We start from the raw sequence: 12,312 nt of genomic DNA on the forward strand, positions 1-12,312 counted from the left end.
TGTTTTATTAGATAGTACTCACTGTATTTACTGGTGTTAATCAGATCAATGTCCCTGTTTTATTAGATAGTACTCACTGTATTTACTGGTGTTAATCAGATCAATGTCCCTGTTTTATTAGATAGTACTCACTGTATTTACTGGTGTTAATCAGATCAATGCCCCTGTTTTATAAGATAGTACTCACTGTATTTACTGGTGTTAATCAGATCAATGTCCCTGTTTTATAAGATAGTACTCACTGTATTTACTGGTGTTAATCAGATCAATGTCCCTGTTTTATTAGATAGTACTCACTGTATTTACTGGTGTTAATCAGATCTCCAGTCTTCTCTTCTTCGTCCTCCTCTAATGTGACAGTAATCTCCCCCTCTTCATACTTCATTCAAAAACGTCTTCATCTTCTTTCACTTCATCCTCCACTCCAAAAACTGCATCTTCCTCCTCTTCTTTCACAGTAACATCCTCCTCCTCTTTCACTCTGAACGCCTCTTCCTCTTCTTTCTCTGTAACGTCTTTCTCTTCTTCTTTCACTGTAACAGCCTCACCCTCTACTTGTTGTTGTATTGAAACAGCCTCCTCTTCCTTCTCCTCTTTCACGACAACGTTCAGCCCCAGAGCTTCTTTCTCCGTCCTGCAGACCTCATCTTTAGCAGGAGGAGAGTAGTTTAGTGAACTCATGGTCGGGGATAATAACTAGTTAGCATTAGCGACTAGACTAGTGCTAATTTAACCAGCCAGATAGTTGACTTACAACGTAAATATGAAATTAAATGGGGTAGCTAGTTGTTTCCACATAACTACGTTTAAAGTATAGTGGCAAATACAACACGAATTTGTCTAAAGAACTTGAATGTTCCGACTTTGTCGGCTAGCGAGCTACCGAGGTGGCTGCAGTTGTTGAAGAAGCGTTCCGTCCACTAGATTATACGTCACACTAGAAACATCGCCTGAAAGACACATATCGCCATCTGCTGTCTGGAGGGAGGAAACGCAGTTGAGGAGGGAAAACTATTTTTATTCTTCATTGAATTATAATATTATAAAGCAGTTTAGGGAAACGTTTTTTTCTCTCCATTAAATATGAATATTATATCAACAAGTACAAAGAGCAACAAGTGTTTGATTAGTTCAGATTTTTTATGAGAATTTAAAACAAACTCTACATCTACTCCACATCTGTATTTCTGATTCAGTCAAATAACTAGATATCAAAATAAGCACCTAGTTATTGGTACCCTTGATAATGATGAGCAAAAATTACTGTATGAAATAAATAAATTAACTTTACCCTCTACCAGGATATTTTAGCCCAAAACCTGGTTACCTCTCTGCTAGGAGGCTGAAACTTGGCCATAAGAGGATCTTCCAGCAAGACACATCAATATCCACAAAGAAATGGTTAATTGGGCACAAAAATCAACATTTTTAATGGCCATCTCAGTCTTCGGACTTGAACTCCATTGAAAACCTGTGGTTTGAATTGAACAGGGCAGTCCATAAGAGCAGACTAAATAAATCAAGGACCTGGAGAGATTCTGTAAGGAGGAAGGGTCTAAGATCCCACCCAATGTGTTCTCTAATCTCATTAAACATTTCAGTGTCGTTATCCTCCCAAGGGGAGGGTGCTGGAGTACTGAAAACATGGGTGGCAATAATTCAGACCCCAACCTTTTGAGAATTACATTTTAAACTAAATCTCTTTCTCTGAGCAATTGTATTAGTATAAAATAATATAATTTCCTTTTTGTGTTGGTGTAACAATACATCATGTAGATGTATATAATGAACAGACTAGGTCTATACTGCTCCTACATGGTGTAACAATACATCATGTAGATGTATATAATGAACAGACTAGGTCTATACTGCTCCTACATGGTGTAACAATACATCATGTAGATGTATATAATGAACAGACTAGGTCTATACTGCTCCTACATGGTGTAACAATACATCATGTAGATGTATATAATGAACAGACTAGGTCTATACTGCTCCTACATGGTGTAACAATACATCATGTAGATGTATATAATGAACAGACTAGGTTCTATCCTATTCTACTGTATCTGTATTCTACTGTATTACTCATCTCATATGTATATACTGTATTCTATACTATTCTACTGTATCTGTCTATGTATTACTCATCTCATATGTATATACTGTATTCTATCATATTCTACTGTATCTGTCTATGTATTACTCATCTCATATATATATACTGTATTCTATACTATTCTACTGTATTTTAGTCTATGCCACTCTGACATTGCTCGTCCAAATATTTATATATTCTTAATTCCATTCCTTTACTTTAGATGTGTGTATTTGTTGTGAAGTTGTTACATATTATTGCACTGTTGTCCTTGAGTGGTCCAGCCAGAGCCCGGACTTGAACCCGATCAAACATCTCTGGAGAGACCTGAAAATAGTTGTGCAGCGATGCTCCCCATCCAACCTGACAGAGCTTGAGAGGATCTGCAGAGAAGAATGGAAGAAACTACCCAAATACAGGTGTGCCAAGCTTGTAGTGTCATACCCAAGAAGACTCAAGGCTGTAATCGCTGCCAAAGGTGTTTCAACAAAGTACTGAGTTAAGGGTCTGAACACTTATGTAAATGTAGGATTGGGCCGTTGTCATCAAACTTCCATGATTAGTAAGAATTAGGGTAGATTTATAGGACTATTGTTTTTATGATTCATACATACTTTCCTAACCCTAAAATGTACCTAAATAATCTACAAGATCAGAGTATTTTTAAATCTACCAGTTGGTGTTGAAACAGAGACGAATGATGACTTTCTTGAATTGATCCCTAGTTTCTGACTCCGTGTATTCTATTGAGTCCGTCAACAAAATGAGAATGAAAAGGTATTTAAAGGCACAACATTCTAATTAAAGGTATTACCGTATTTAAAAGAATGGCTTAAGATGAAATGTACTCTAAACCCTATTGAATGAAAACTCCATGACAAAATCTGTTGGCCAACAACTGTGAGGGTTTTCAGCCAGGTATCAACACATGCAGAGTGTGAGTAAGCAAGACATACATTCCTAAATGGGGATCGGCCCCAGTCTCCTGGTAAAACACCAGAACCCTCCCCCTACAGCATTTATGTTCATTTTGAGAAAGTAGCACTACAGTCTCCAGGTAAAAAACTACTTTTGGGTAAAAATAGACGCGACACCTGTCTATGAATTTGAGAGGTTACATTGATGCTCCAGATACTCAACTAGTCTAAAGCAGACCAGTTTTATTGCTTCTTTAATCATAACAACAGTTTTCAGCTGTGCTAACATAATTGCAAAAGGGTTTTCTAATGATCAATTAGCCTTTTAAAATGATAAACTTGGATTAACTAACACAACGTGCCATAGGAACACAGGAGTGATGGTTGCTGATAATGGGCCTCTGTACGCCTATGTAGATATTCCATTAATAATCATCTGTTTCCAGCTACAATAGTCATTTACAACATTAACAATGTCTACACTGTATTTCAGATCAATTTGATGTTATTTTAATGGACAAAAAATGGCTTTCTTTTAAAAACAAGGTTATTTCTAAGTGACCCCAAACTGTTGAACGGTAGTGTACATCTACATCCTCCCATGTTGCTGAACCACTGATCAATAACTCCCTATTACAGGAAAAAACACTATTTCCATTGGTTGTTAGTACTGTACTGACCTCTCGTCCTCTGTCTCTCTCGTACTCTGCCTTGTGTATTTATCTTCAAAATATTCTTATAGTCCCAACATAGAACCAAATAGACTTCCCAAAAATAATATGGCATTTACTTTATTTCACATTTATTTAATCAGATATGTCAATTGAGAACCAATACGCATTTACAATGACAATCTGAATGAAGAAATACTAATATCAATCTATTTAATAATTAACATGTTTGAAATATCCCAATGATATAGTGAACAACATTTAGGGGTTTACACTTGCATTCAATCAATCTTAAGTTCATAATCAAAACATTTTTTTTTACTCTTTTAATCCGATTTTCGACATGATCATGTCTTGAGCTGGGAAAAACATGTAGACCTATTTTTCAGTATGATTTCATTCATACAATATTATTTAATGTAGAATGAACAAAAACACAATTTCTCAATCAAAAACATAAGTCAGAACACAGCCTCTCTATTCTCTCATGTGATTTCAGGTCCTCTGACTGGGAAAATGTCTTTCCACAATGAGAGCAGTGGTATGTCTTCTCCTCCTGTCTATTAGTATGTTGGAAAGGCTTTTCTCCTGTGTGTGTTCTCTCATGCTTTTTCAAGCTCCCTAACCGGGTAAAACTCTTTTCACATCGGGAACATTTGTAAGGCTTTTCTCCTGAGTGTATTCTCTCATGCGCTTTCAGGCTCCCTCGATGGGTAAAACTATTTTCACAATTGGAACAGTGGTAAGGCTTTTCTCCTGTGTGTATTCTCTCATGCTCCTTCAGGCTCGCATACCACCTAAAATTCCTTCCACAGTGGGAACAGTGATAAGGCTTCTCTCCAGTGTGTCCCCTCTCATGTGTTTTCAGGCTCCCTAACTGAGTAAAACTCTTTACACAGTGGGAACAGTGGTACGGCTTCTCTCCAGAGTGTCTTCTCATATGTATTTTCAGGTTCCCTAACCCAGTAAATATCTTTCCACACTGAGAGCAGTGGTAGGTCTTCCTATCTTCTGTGTGTATTTCTTCATGTTGTTTCAGGTACCGTAACTGGGTAAACCTCTTTCCACACTGGGAACATTGGAAACTCTTTTCTCTTGTGTGTGTCCTCTCATGCTCTTTTAGGTTCCCTAACTTGGTAAAACTCTTTCCACAGTGGGAGCATTCGTAAGGGTTTTCTCCTGTATGCGTTCTCTCATGTACTTTCAGGTTCCTTAACCACTTAAAACTCTTTCCACACTGGAAACAGTGGTGTTGTCTCGCTGGTTTGGGCGTCTCTGGGTCTGGTTCCCCTGAAGGAGTCTCCCCGCTGTCAGAGTGAGAGTCTGGTCCCTCTCCTACCAAAGACAGAGTATTTAGTTAAATATTAAACAGAGAACTGAATTAAACCTCCATAAAATAAAACTGTCTTCCTGTGAGGCTAGATTCCTCAAAAACCTGAAGTCAGTTTTCAGAACATTACATAATTTAATAAAAACTTGGTGGCCGCCCTAATAATAATAATAATGTAGAACATAAAATCTAATCCTTCTCTCATGTTTATAGGCTGAGCAGAGCTCTACAATAGGGAAAGGGGGATACCTAGTCAACTGAATGGATTCAACTGAAATGTGTGTCCCGTATTTAACCCAACCCCTCTGAATCAGAGATGTGTGGGGGGCTGCCTTAATAGACAGCCACGTCATCGGCAGCCAGGGAACAGTGGGTTAACTTCCTTGCTCAGGGGCAGAATGACAGCGTTTTTACCTTGTCAGCTCGGGGATTTGATCCAGCAACCTTTCGGTTACTGGCTCCTACCTGCCAGGCTACATAATGTCGTATTTTAGGCTGAGCAGAGCTCTATAATAATAGATAATGTCAAGTTTATAGGCTGAGCAGAGCTCTATAATAATAGATAATGTCATGTTTATAGGCTGAGCAGAGCTGTATAATAATAGATAATGTCAAGTTTATAGGCTGAGCAGAGCTCTATAATAATAATTAATGTCATGTTTATAGGCTGATCAGAGCTCTATAATAATAGATAATGTCATGTTTATAGGCTGATCAGAGCTCTATAATAATAGATAATGTCATGTTTATAGGCTGATCAGAGCTCTATAATAATAGATCATGTTTATAGGCTGAGCAGAGCTCTATAATAATAGATAATGTCATGTTTATAGGCTGATCAGAGCTCTATAATAATAGATAATGTCATGTTTATAGGCTGATCAGAGCTCTATAATAATAGATAATGTCATGTTTATAGGCTGATCAGAGCTCTATAATAATAGATCATGTTTATAGGCTGAGCAGAGCTCTATAATAATAGATAATGTCATGTTTATAGGCTGAACAGAGCTCTATAATAATAGATAATGTCATGTTTATAGGCTGATCAGAGCTCTATAATAATAGATAATGTCATGTTATAGGCTGATCAGAGCTCTATAATAATAGATAATGTCATGTTTATAGGCTGAACAGAGCTCTATAATAATAGATAATGTCATGTTTATAGGCTGATCAGAGCTCTATAATAATAGATCATGTTTATAGGCTGATCAGAGCTCTATAATAATAGATAATGTCATGTTATAGGCTGATCAGAGCTCTATAATAATAGATAATGTCATGTTTACAGGCTGATCAGAGCTCTATAATAATACATAATGTCATGTTTATAGGCTGATCAGAGCTCTATAATAATAGATAATGTCATGTTTATAGGCTGATCAGAGCTCTATAATAATAGATCATGTTTATAGGCTGATCAGAGCTCTATAATAATAGATAATGTCATGTTATAGGCTGATCAGAGCTCTATAATAATAGATAATGTCATGTTATAGGCTGTACAGAGCTCTATAATAATAGATCATGTTTATAGGCTGATCAGAGCTCTATAATAATAGATAATGTCATGTTATAGGCTGATCAGAGCTCTATAATAATAGATAATGTCATGTTTATAGGCTGATCAGAGCTCTATAATAATAGATAATGTCATGTTATAGGCTGAGCAGAGCTCTATAATAATAGATAATGTCATGTTATAGGCTGATCAGAGCTCTATAATAATAGATAATGTCATGTTATAGGCTGATCAGAGCTCTATAATAATAGATAATGTCATGTTATAGGCTGAGCAGAGCTCTATAATAATAGATAATGTCATGTTTATAGGCTGATCAGAGCTCTATAATAATAGATAATGTCATGTTTATAGGCTGATCAGAGCTCTATAATAATAGATAATGTCATGTTATAGGCTGATCAGAGCTCTATAATAATAGATAATGTCATGTTATAGGCTGATCAGAGCTCTATAATAATAGATAATGTCATGTTTATAGGCTGAACAGAGCTCTTTAATAATAGATAATGTCATGTTATAGGCTGATCAGAGCTCTATAATAATAGATAATGTCATGTTATAGGCTGAACAGAGCTCTATAATAATAGATAATGTCATGTTATAGGCTGATCAGAGCTCTATAATAATAGATAATGTCATGTTATAGGCTGAACAGAGCTCTATAATAATAGATAATGTCATGTTTATAGGCTGATCAGAGCTCTATAATAATAGATCATGTTTATAGGCTGATCAGAGCTCTATAATAATAGATAATGTCATGTTATAGGCTGAACAGAGCTCTATAATAATAGATAATGTCATGTTTATAGGCTGATCAGAGCTCTATAATAATAGATAATGTCATGTTTATAGGCTGATCAGACCTCTATAATAATAGATCATGTTTATAGGCTGAACAGAGCTCTATAATAATAGATAATGTCATGTTATAGGCTGATCAGAGCTCTATAATAATAGATAATGTCATGTTTATAGGCTGATCAGAGCTCTATAATAATAGATAATGTCATGTTATAGGCTGATCAGAGCTCTATAATAATAGATAATGTCATGTTTATAGGCTGAGCAGAGCTCTATAATAATAGATAATGTCATGTTTATAGGCTGATCAGAGCTCTATAATAATAGATCATGTTTATAGGCTGATCAGAGCTCTATAATAATAGATAATGTCATGTTTATAGGCTGATCAGAGCTCTATAATAATAGATAATGTCATGTTATAGGCTGATCAGAGCTCTATAATAATAGATAATGTCATGTTATAGGCTGATCAGAGCTCTATAATAATAGATAATGTCATGTTATAGGCTGATCAGAGCTCTATAATAATAGATCATGTCATGTTTATAGGCTGAACAGAGCTCTATAATAATAGATAATGTCATGTTATAGGCTGATCAGAGCTCTATAATAATAGATAATGTCATGTTTATAGGCTGAACAGAGCTCTATAATAATAGATCATGTTTATAGGCTGAACAGAGCTCTATAATAATAGATAATGTCATGTTTATAGGCTGATCAGAGCTCTATAATAATAGATAATGTCATGTTATAGGCTGATCAGAGCTCTATAATAATAGATAATGTCATGTTATAGGCTGATCAGAGCTCTATAATAATAGATAATGTCATGTTATAGGCTGATCAGAGCTCTATAATAATAGATAATGTCATGTTATAGGCTGATCAGAGCTCTATAATAATAGATAATGTCATGTTATAGGCTGATCAGAGCTCTATAATAATAGATAATGTCATGTTTATAGGCTGATCAGAGCTCTATAATAATAGATCATGTTTATAGGCTGATCAGAGCTCTATAATAATAGATAATGTCATGTTATAGGCTGATCAGAGCTCTATAATAATAGATAATGTCATGTTTATAGGCTGATCAGAGCTCTATAATAATAGATAATGTCATGTTATAGGCTGAACAGAGCTCTATAATAATAGATAATGTCATGTTATAGGCTGTATTTGATCCAATGTAAATAACATTTTGTTGGTGTCCCACTTCATCTCTAAAGTAATAATTACCATACTTTCTAAATGATAATTCTTTAGTTCAGCCTTTCCTTGAAATGGCTATTTTATTTTATGTTTTTTTTGTAGACTTACAAACGTTTGCTAATATGTTCAGTCACCCCAAAACGCTTGTCCTTTTGCTAATATGTTCAGTCTCCCCATAACACATGTCCATTTCATGTCAATAATGCATCTTATTTTATGTATTTCTCCAACATTATTTAGAAATCTGCTTTTTGTTGGTATACACACTCTACACAAGGCCTACAATAGACACACATCAAAAGTTTCATTTATAACATGTTTGCCATTCTGTGAGACAATTAAGTTGTGATTTTGTGGTGGGAGGGACTCTGATGGTATACACATGTTACAGTTAAGCAATAAGACCAGAGGAAGTGTGGTATATGGCCAATATAGCACGGTTAAAGACTGTCCTTATCTACAACACAGCACAACGTGCCTGGATACAGCCCTTAGCCGTGGTATATTGGCCATATATCACAAACCAGAGGTGGCTTATTGCAATTATAAACTGGTTACCAATGTAATCAGAACAGTAAAAATGCATGTTTTGTCATACCCATGGTATACGGCCTGATATACCACAGCTGTCAGCCAATCAGCATTCAGGGCTTTAATCACCCATTTTAAAATGTAGCTTTAACATTATATTATAACATAAATTGCTATAGTACAGAACAACATTTTCAAGTATAGAATTTTAGTAGCATGCTGCTTTAAAACAACACATTCGTTTAAAATTGTTGGACAGTTAGAGCCCGTTTTTAAGACAGTACTTACTGATGGTAATCAGATCTCCTGACTCCTCTGTCAATATGACAGTAATCTCTCCCTCTTTCTCCTCCTTCATTCCAAAAACAGCATCCTCCTCTTCTTTTACTGTAACAGCCTCCTCTTCCTTCTCCTCTTTCACGACAATGTTCAGCCCCAGAGCTTCTTTCTCCGTCCAGCAGACCTCCTCTTCTTTAACAGGAGGGGAGTAGTTTAGGGAGCTCATGTTCGGGGATGTTAGCTAGCTAGCTAGCTAGTTAGCATGAGGGACTAGTTTAGTGCTAGGCTAACTTATCAAGCCAGCTAGTTGACTAACAATGTACCTATAACATGTAAATGGGGGCAATTAACTAGATGTCAGAAGTATATTTAAAACACAGAGGCAAATATGCACAGAAACAGTCTAAATGTTTCTGCGTCACGCTGCAGCATCACCTGAAAGACGCACATCGCCGTCTGCTGACTGGAGGGAAACGTAGTTAAGATACGTTTTTTGTTGTTGTTGCACACAAATTTATTTTTCATTCCTTTCATGAAATAATAATATTATATTGAGACGTTCAAATAGAGCAATGCATATTTTAAGTGAGAATTTAAAACATACTATCATTCACATCTGTATTTAAGGCAGTTTCATATTCATTCATTAATTTGGTCACTGCGCTCAATGCAATGGCACTTACAAATGTAGATCCTTCAAACACCCCCAAACAGGGAAACAGATCCCAATCACAGGTGTTATCAGGTGCACCACTAAGGCAGTTATTTATCTTTTCATTTGTCCTTGTGGTAAAATCTTTTTGGAAGCGAACCCCTTGATTTCGTCCCTACATTATATCGGCATCGAACACGTCACCCTCCCTAGGAGAGGGGGTGACCTCGACAATTTATTGTTAAAAACAAGAGGCTGTCTGGATCTTTAATTTAAAGACCTTTGCTCCCGTCTGTCTCAACGTAGCCATTATTGTAATATTGCTATTCATTGTAAATGTTTGGAGGTCTATGTATCCATTATTGTAATATTGCTATTCATTGTAAATGTTTGGAGGTCTATGTATCCATTATTGTAATATTGCTATTCATTGTAAATGTTTGCAGGTCTATGTATCCATTATTGTAATATTGCGATTCATTGTAAATGTTTGGAGGTCTATGTATCCATTATTGTAATATTGCTATTCATTGTAAATGTTTGGAGGTCTATGTATCCATTATTGTAATATTGCTATTCATTGTAAATGTTTGGAGGTCTATGTATCCATTATTGTAATATTGCTATTCATTGTAAATGTTTGGAGGTCTATGTATCCATTATTGTAATATTGCTATTCATTGTAAATGTTTGCAGGTCTATGTATCCATTATTGTAATATTGCTATTCATTGTAAATGTTTGGAGGTCTATGTATCCATTATTGTAATATTGCTATTCATTGTAAATGTTTGCAGGTCTATGTATCCATTATTGTAATATTGCTATTCATTGTAAATGTTTGGAGGTCTATGTATCCATTATTGTAATATTTCTATTCATTGTAAATGTTTGTAGGTCTACATAGCCAAATTGTATCTATGATCGTATGCTATCCATTTATGTTTTCATATGTTCTATTTATATCTGTAAATGAACCAATGATATCAGGCCACACTCAGACATGATTACAGACACCTGTGTGTGTCCTTTGACACAATATAAACCAGTTACCTGCAGTGTTTGTCATTATACCGTGATGAAGACAGCTTGTCTGTGGAAACGTTGGTTATTAGGTTATTAAATTATTGCATCTGAGCTCCTGGAGCGTGAAGTTCTCCTTTTCTTTTTCAGGCCACCGGGGTCTGACAACTTGGATGGAAAAATGACTGAGGATAATAGAGGACGACATTGACACTCCTATTTGCCATATGTTCAATATAAGCCTACTAGAAAGTGAGAAAACCCTACCTTGTCACAACACAACTGATTGGCTCAAATGCATTAAGGAAAGACATTTCACAAATTAACTTTTAATTATTATTTGTTCTGTGACAAATGGTGAATTAGTTATTGATTTATACCACTTTTAAATGGCATTTTATATATTTATGTATTTCTATAAAATCAAAACTGGAATTTTTGTTTCAAAAAAGTTGTAAAAGTATGCTAGACATGTATATAATAAATCTAGTTTGATGTTTCTGTGATAATCAATGAATTAGTTATTGATTTATACCATTTTAAATGGCTTTTGGCCAATGTCTGTTGAATATCTGAATGTGTGAATATAAATCCAATTTTACCTCGGTCTTAACTTTCATTGTCTAGGTCTCATTTTTAGCCATCTTTCTCATTGCTATAACCAGGACATTGTGATTAGGAAACTATGAGAACCACACAAAGTCCAGGGGTTGATCACACTCTACCACTAAGGGTCAGTTTAGTTGGAGCAACGTAAGACAGTCTCGTGTTCCAATTGTATGTTTTAGTAGCATGAATCGTTCCGGTTCACACCGAGGTGAAGAGCGGAATAATGGAAGGAATGAATCACAGCCTGACGCTCATCACCTGTGGAAGGCGGGACTTCCAGTCCGGAGCGATTTCATTGGCCTTTTCAGGTGTGATTTTAGATCCTTCAACCGAAGTCGCGACTCCCTATAGTATGTTGTACCAAAGTTGACTGACCCTGAAGGGAACTACACTGCCATAAATACAAGGAAAGTCAAGTAGTGTTAAATAAAAATAAAATAAAAAATACAAATCCGGCAAGGCACCAACTTTGAGAAGGGTTTAAAACAAAGGTTTCAGACAATGTATAAATGTTATTGAATGTAGGTATGTTTCTCCTTTAATGTAATGGCATTGAAAACAATTGAAAAAAGGCGAATATCTGTGTTTGACTACCCATACTAACATACTGTATACAACTTACTTAATGAGTATATACTACATACTATTAG

At 35.6% G+C, this 12,312-nt stretch overlaps 1 long non-coding RNA gene across 1 annotated transcript; it reads right to left on the bottom strand.

The window, feature by feature from the left end:
• Window positions 1-3,793: 3,793 nt before the first annotated feature.
• LOC123732914 (uncharacterized) lies at window positions 3,794-9,428 on the bottom strand. Its single transcript, XR_006763488.1, has 2 exons — window positions 9,389-9,428; window positions 3,794-5,024 (listed from the first exon to the last, which is right to left on the bottom strand). It is a non-coding gene; the product is annotated as an uncharacterized lncRNA (long non-coding RNA).
• Between the last annotated feature and the right edge of the window lie 2,884 nt (window positions 9,429-12,312).

The sequence above is a fragment of the Salmo salar genome, unplaced genomic scaffold (assembly GCF_905237065.1).
Source record: "Salmo salar unplaced genomic scaffold, Ssal_v3.1, whole genome shotgun sequence".
NCBI lineage: Eukaryota > Metazoa > Chordata > Actinopteri > Salmoniformes > Salmonidae > Salmo > Salmo salar.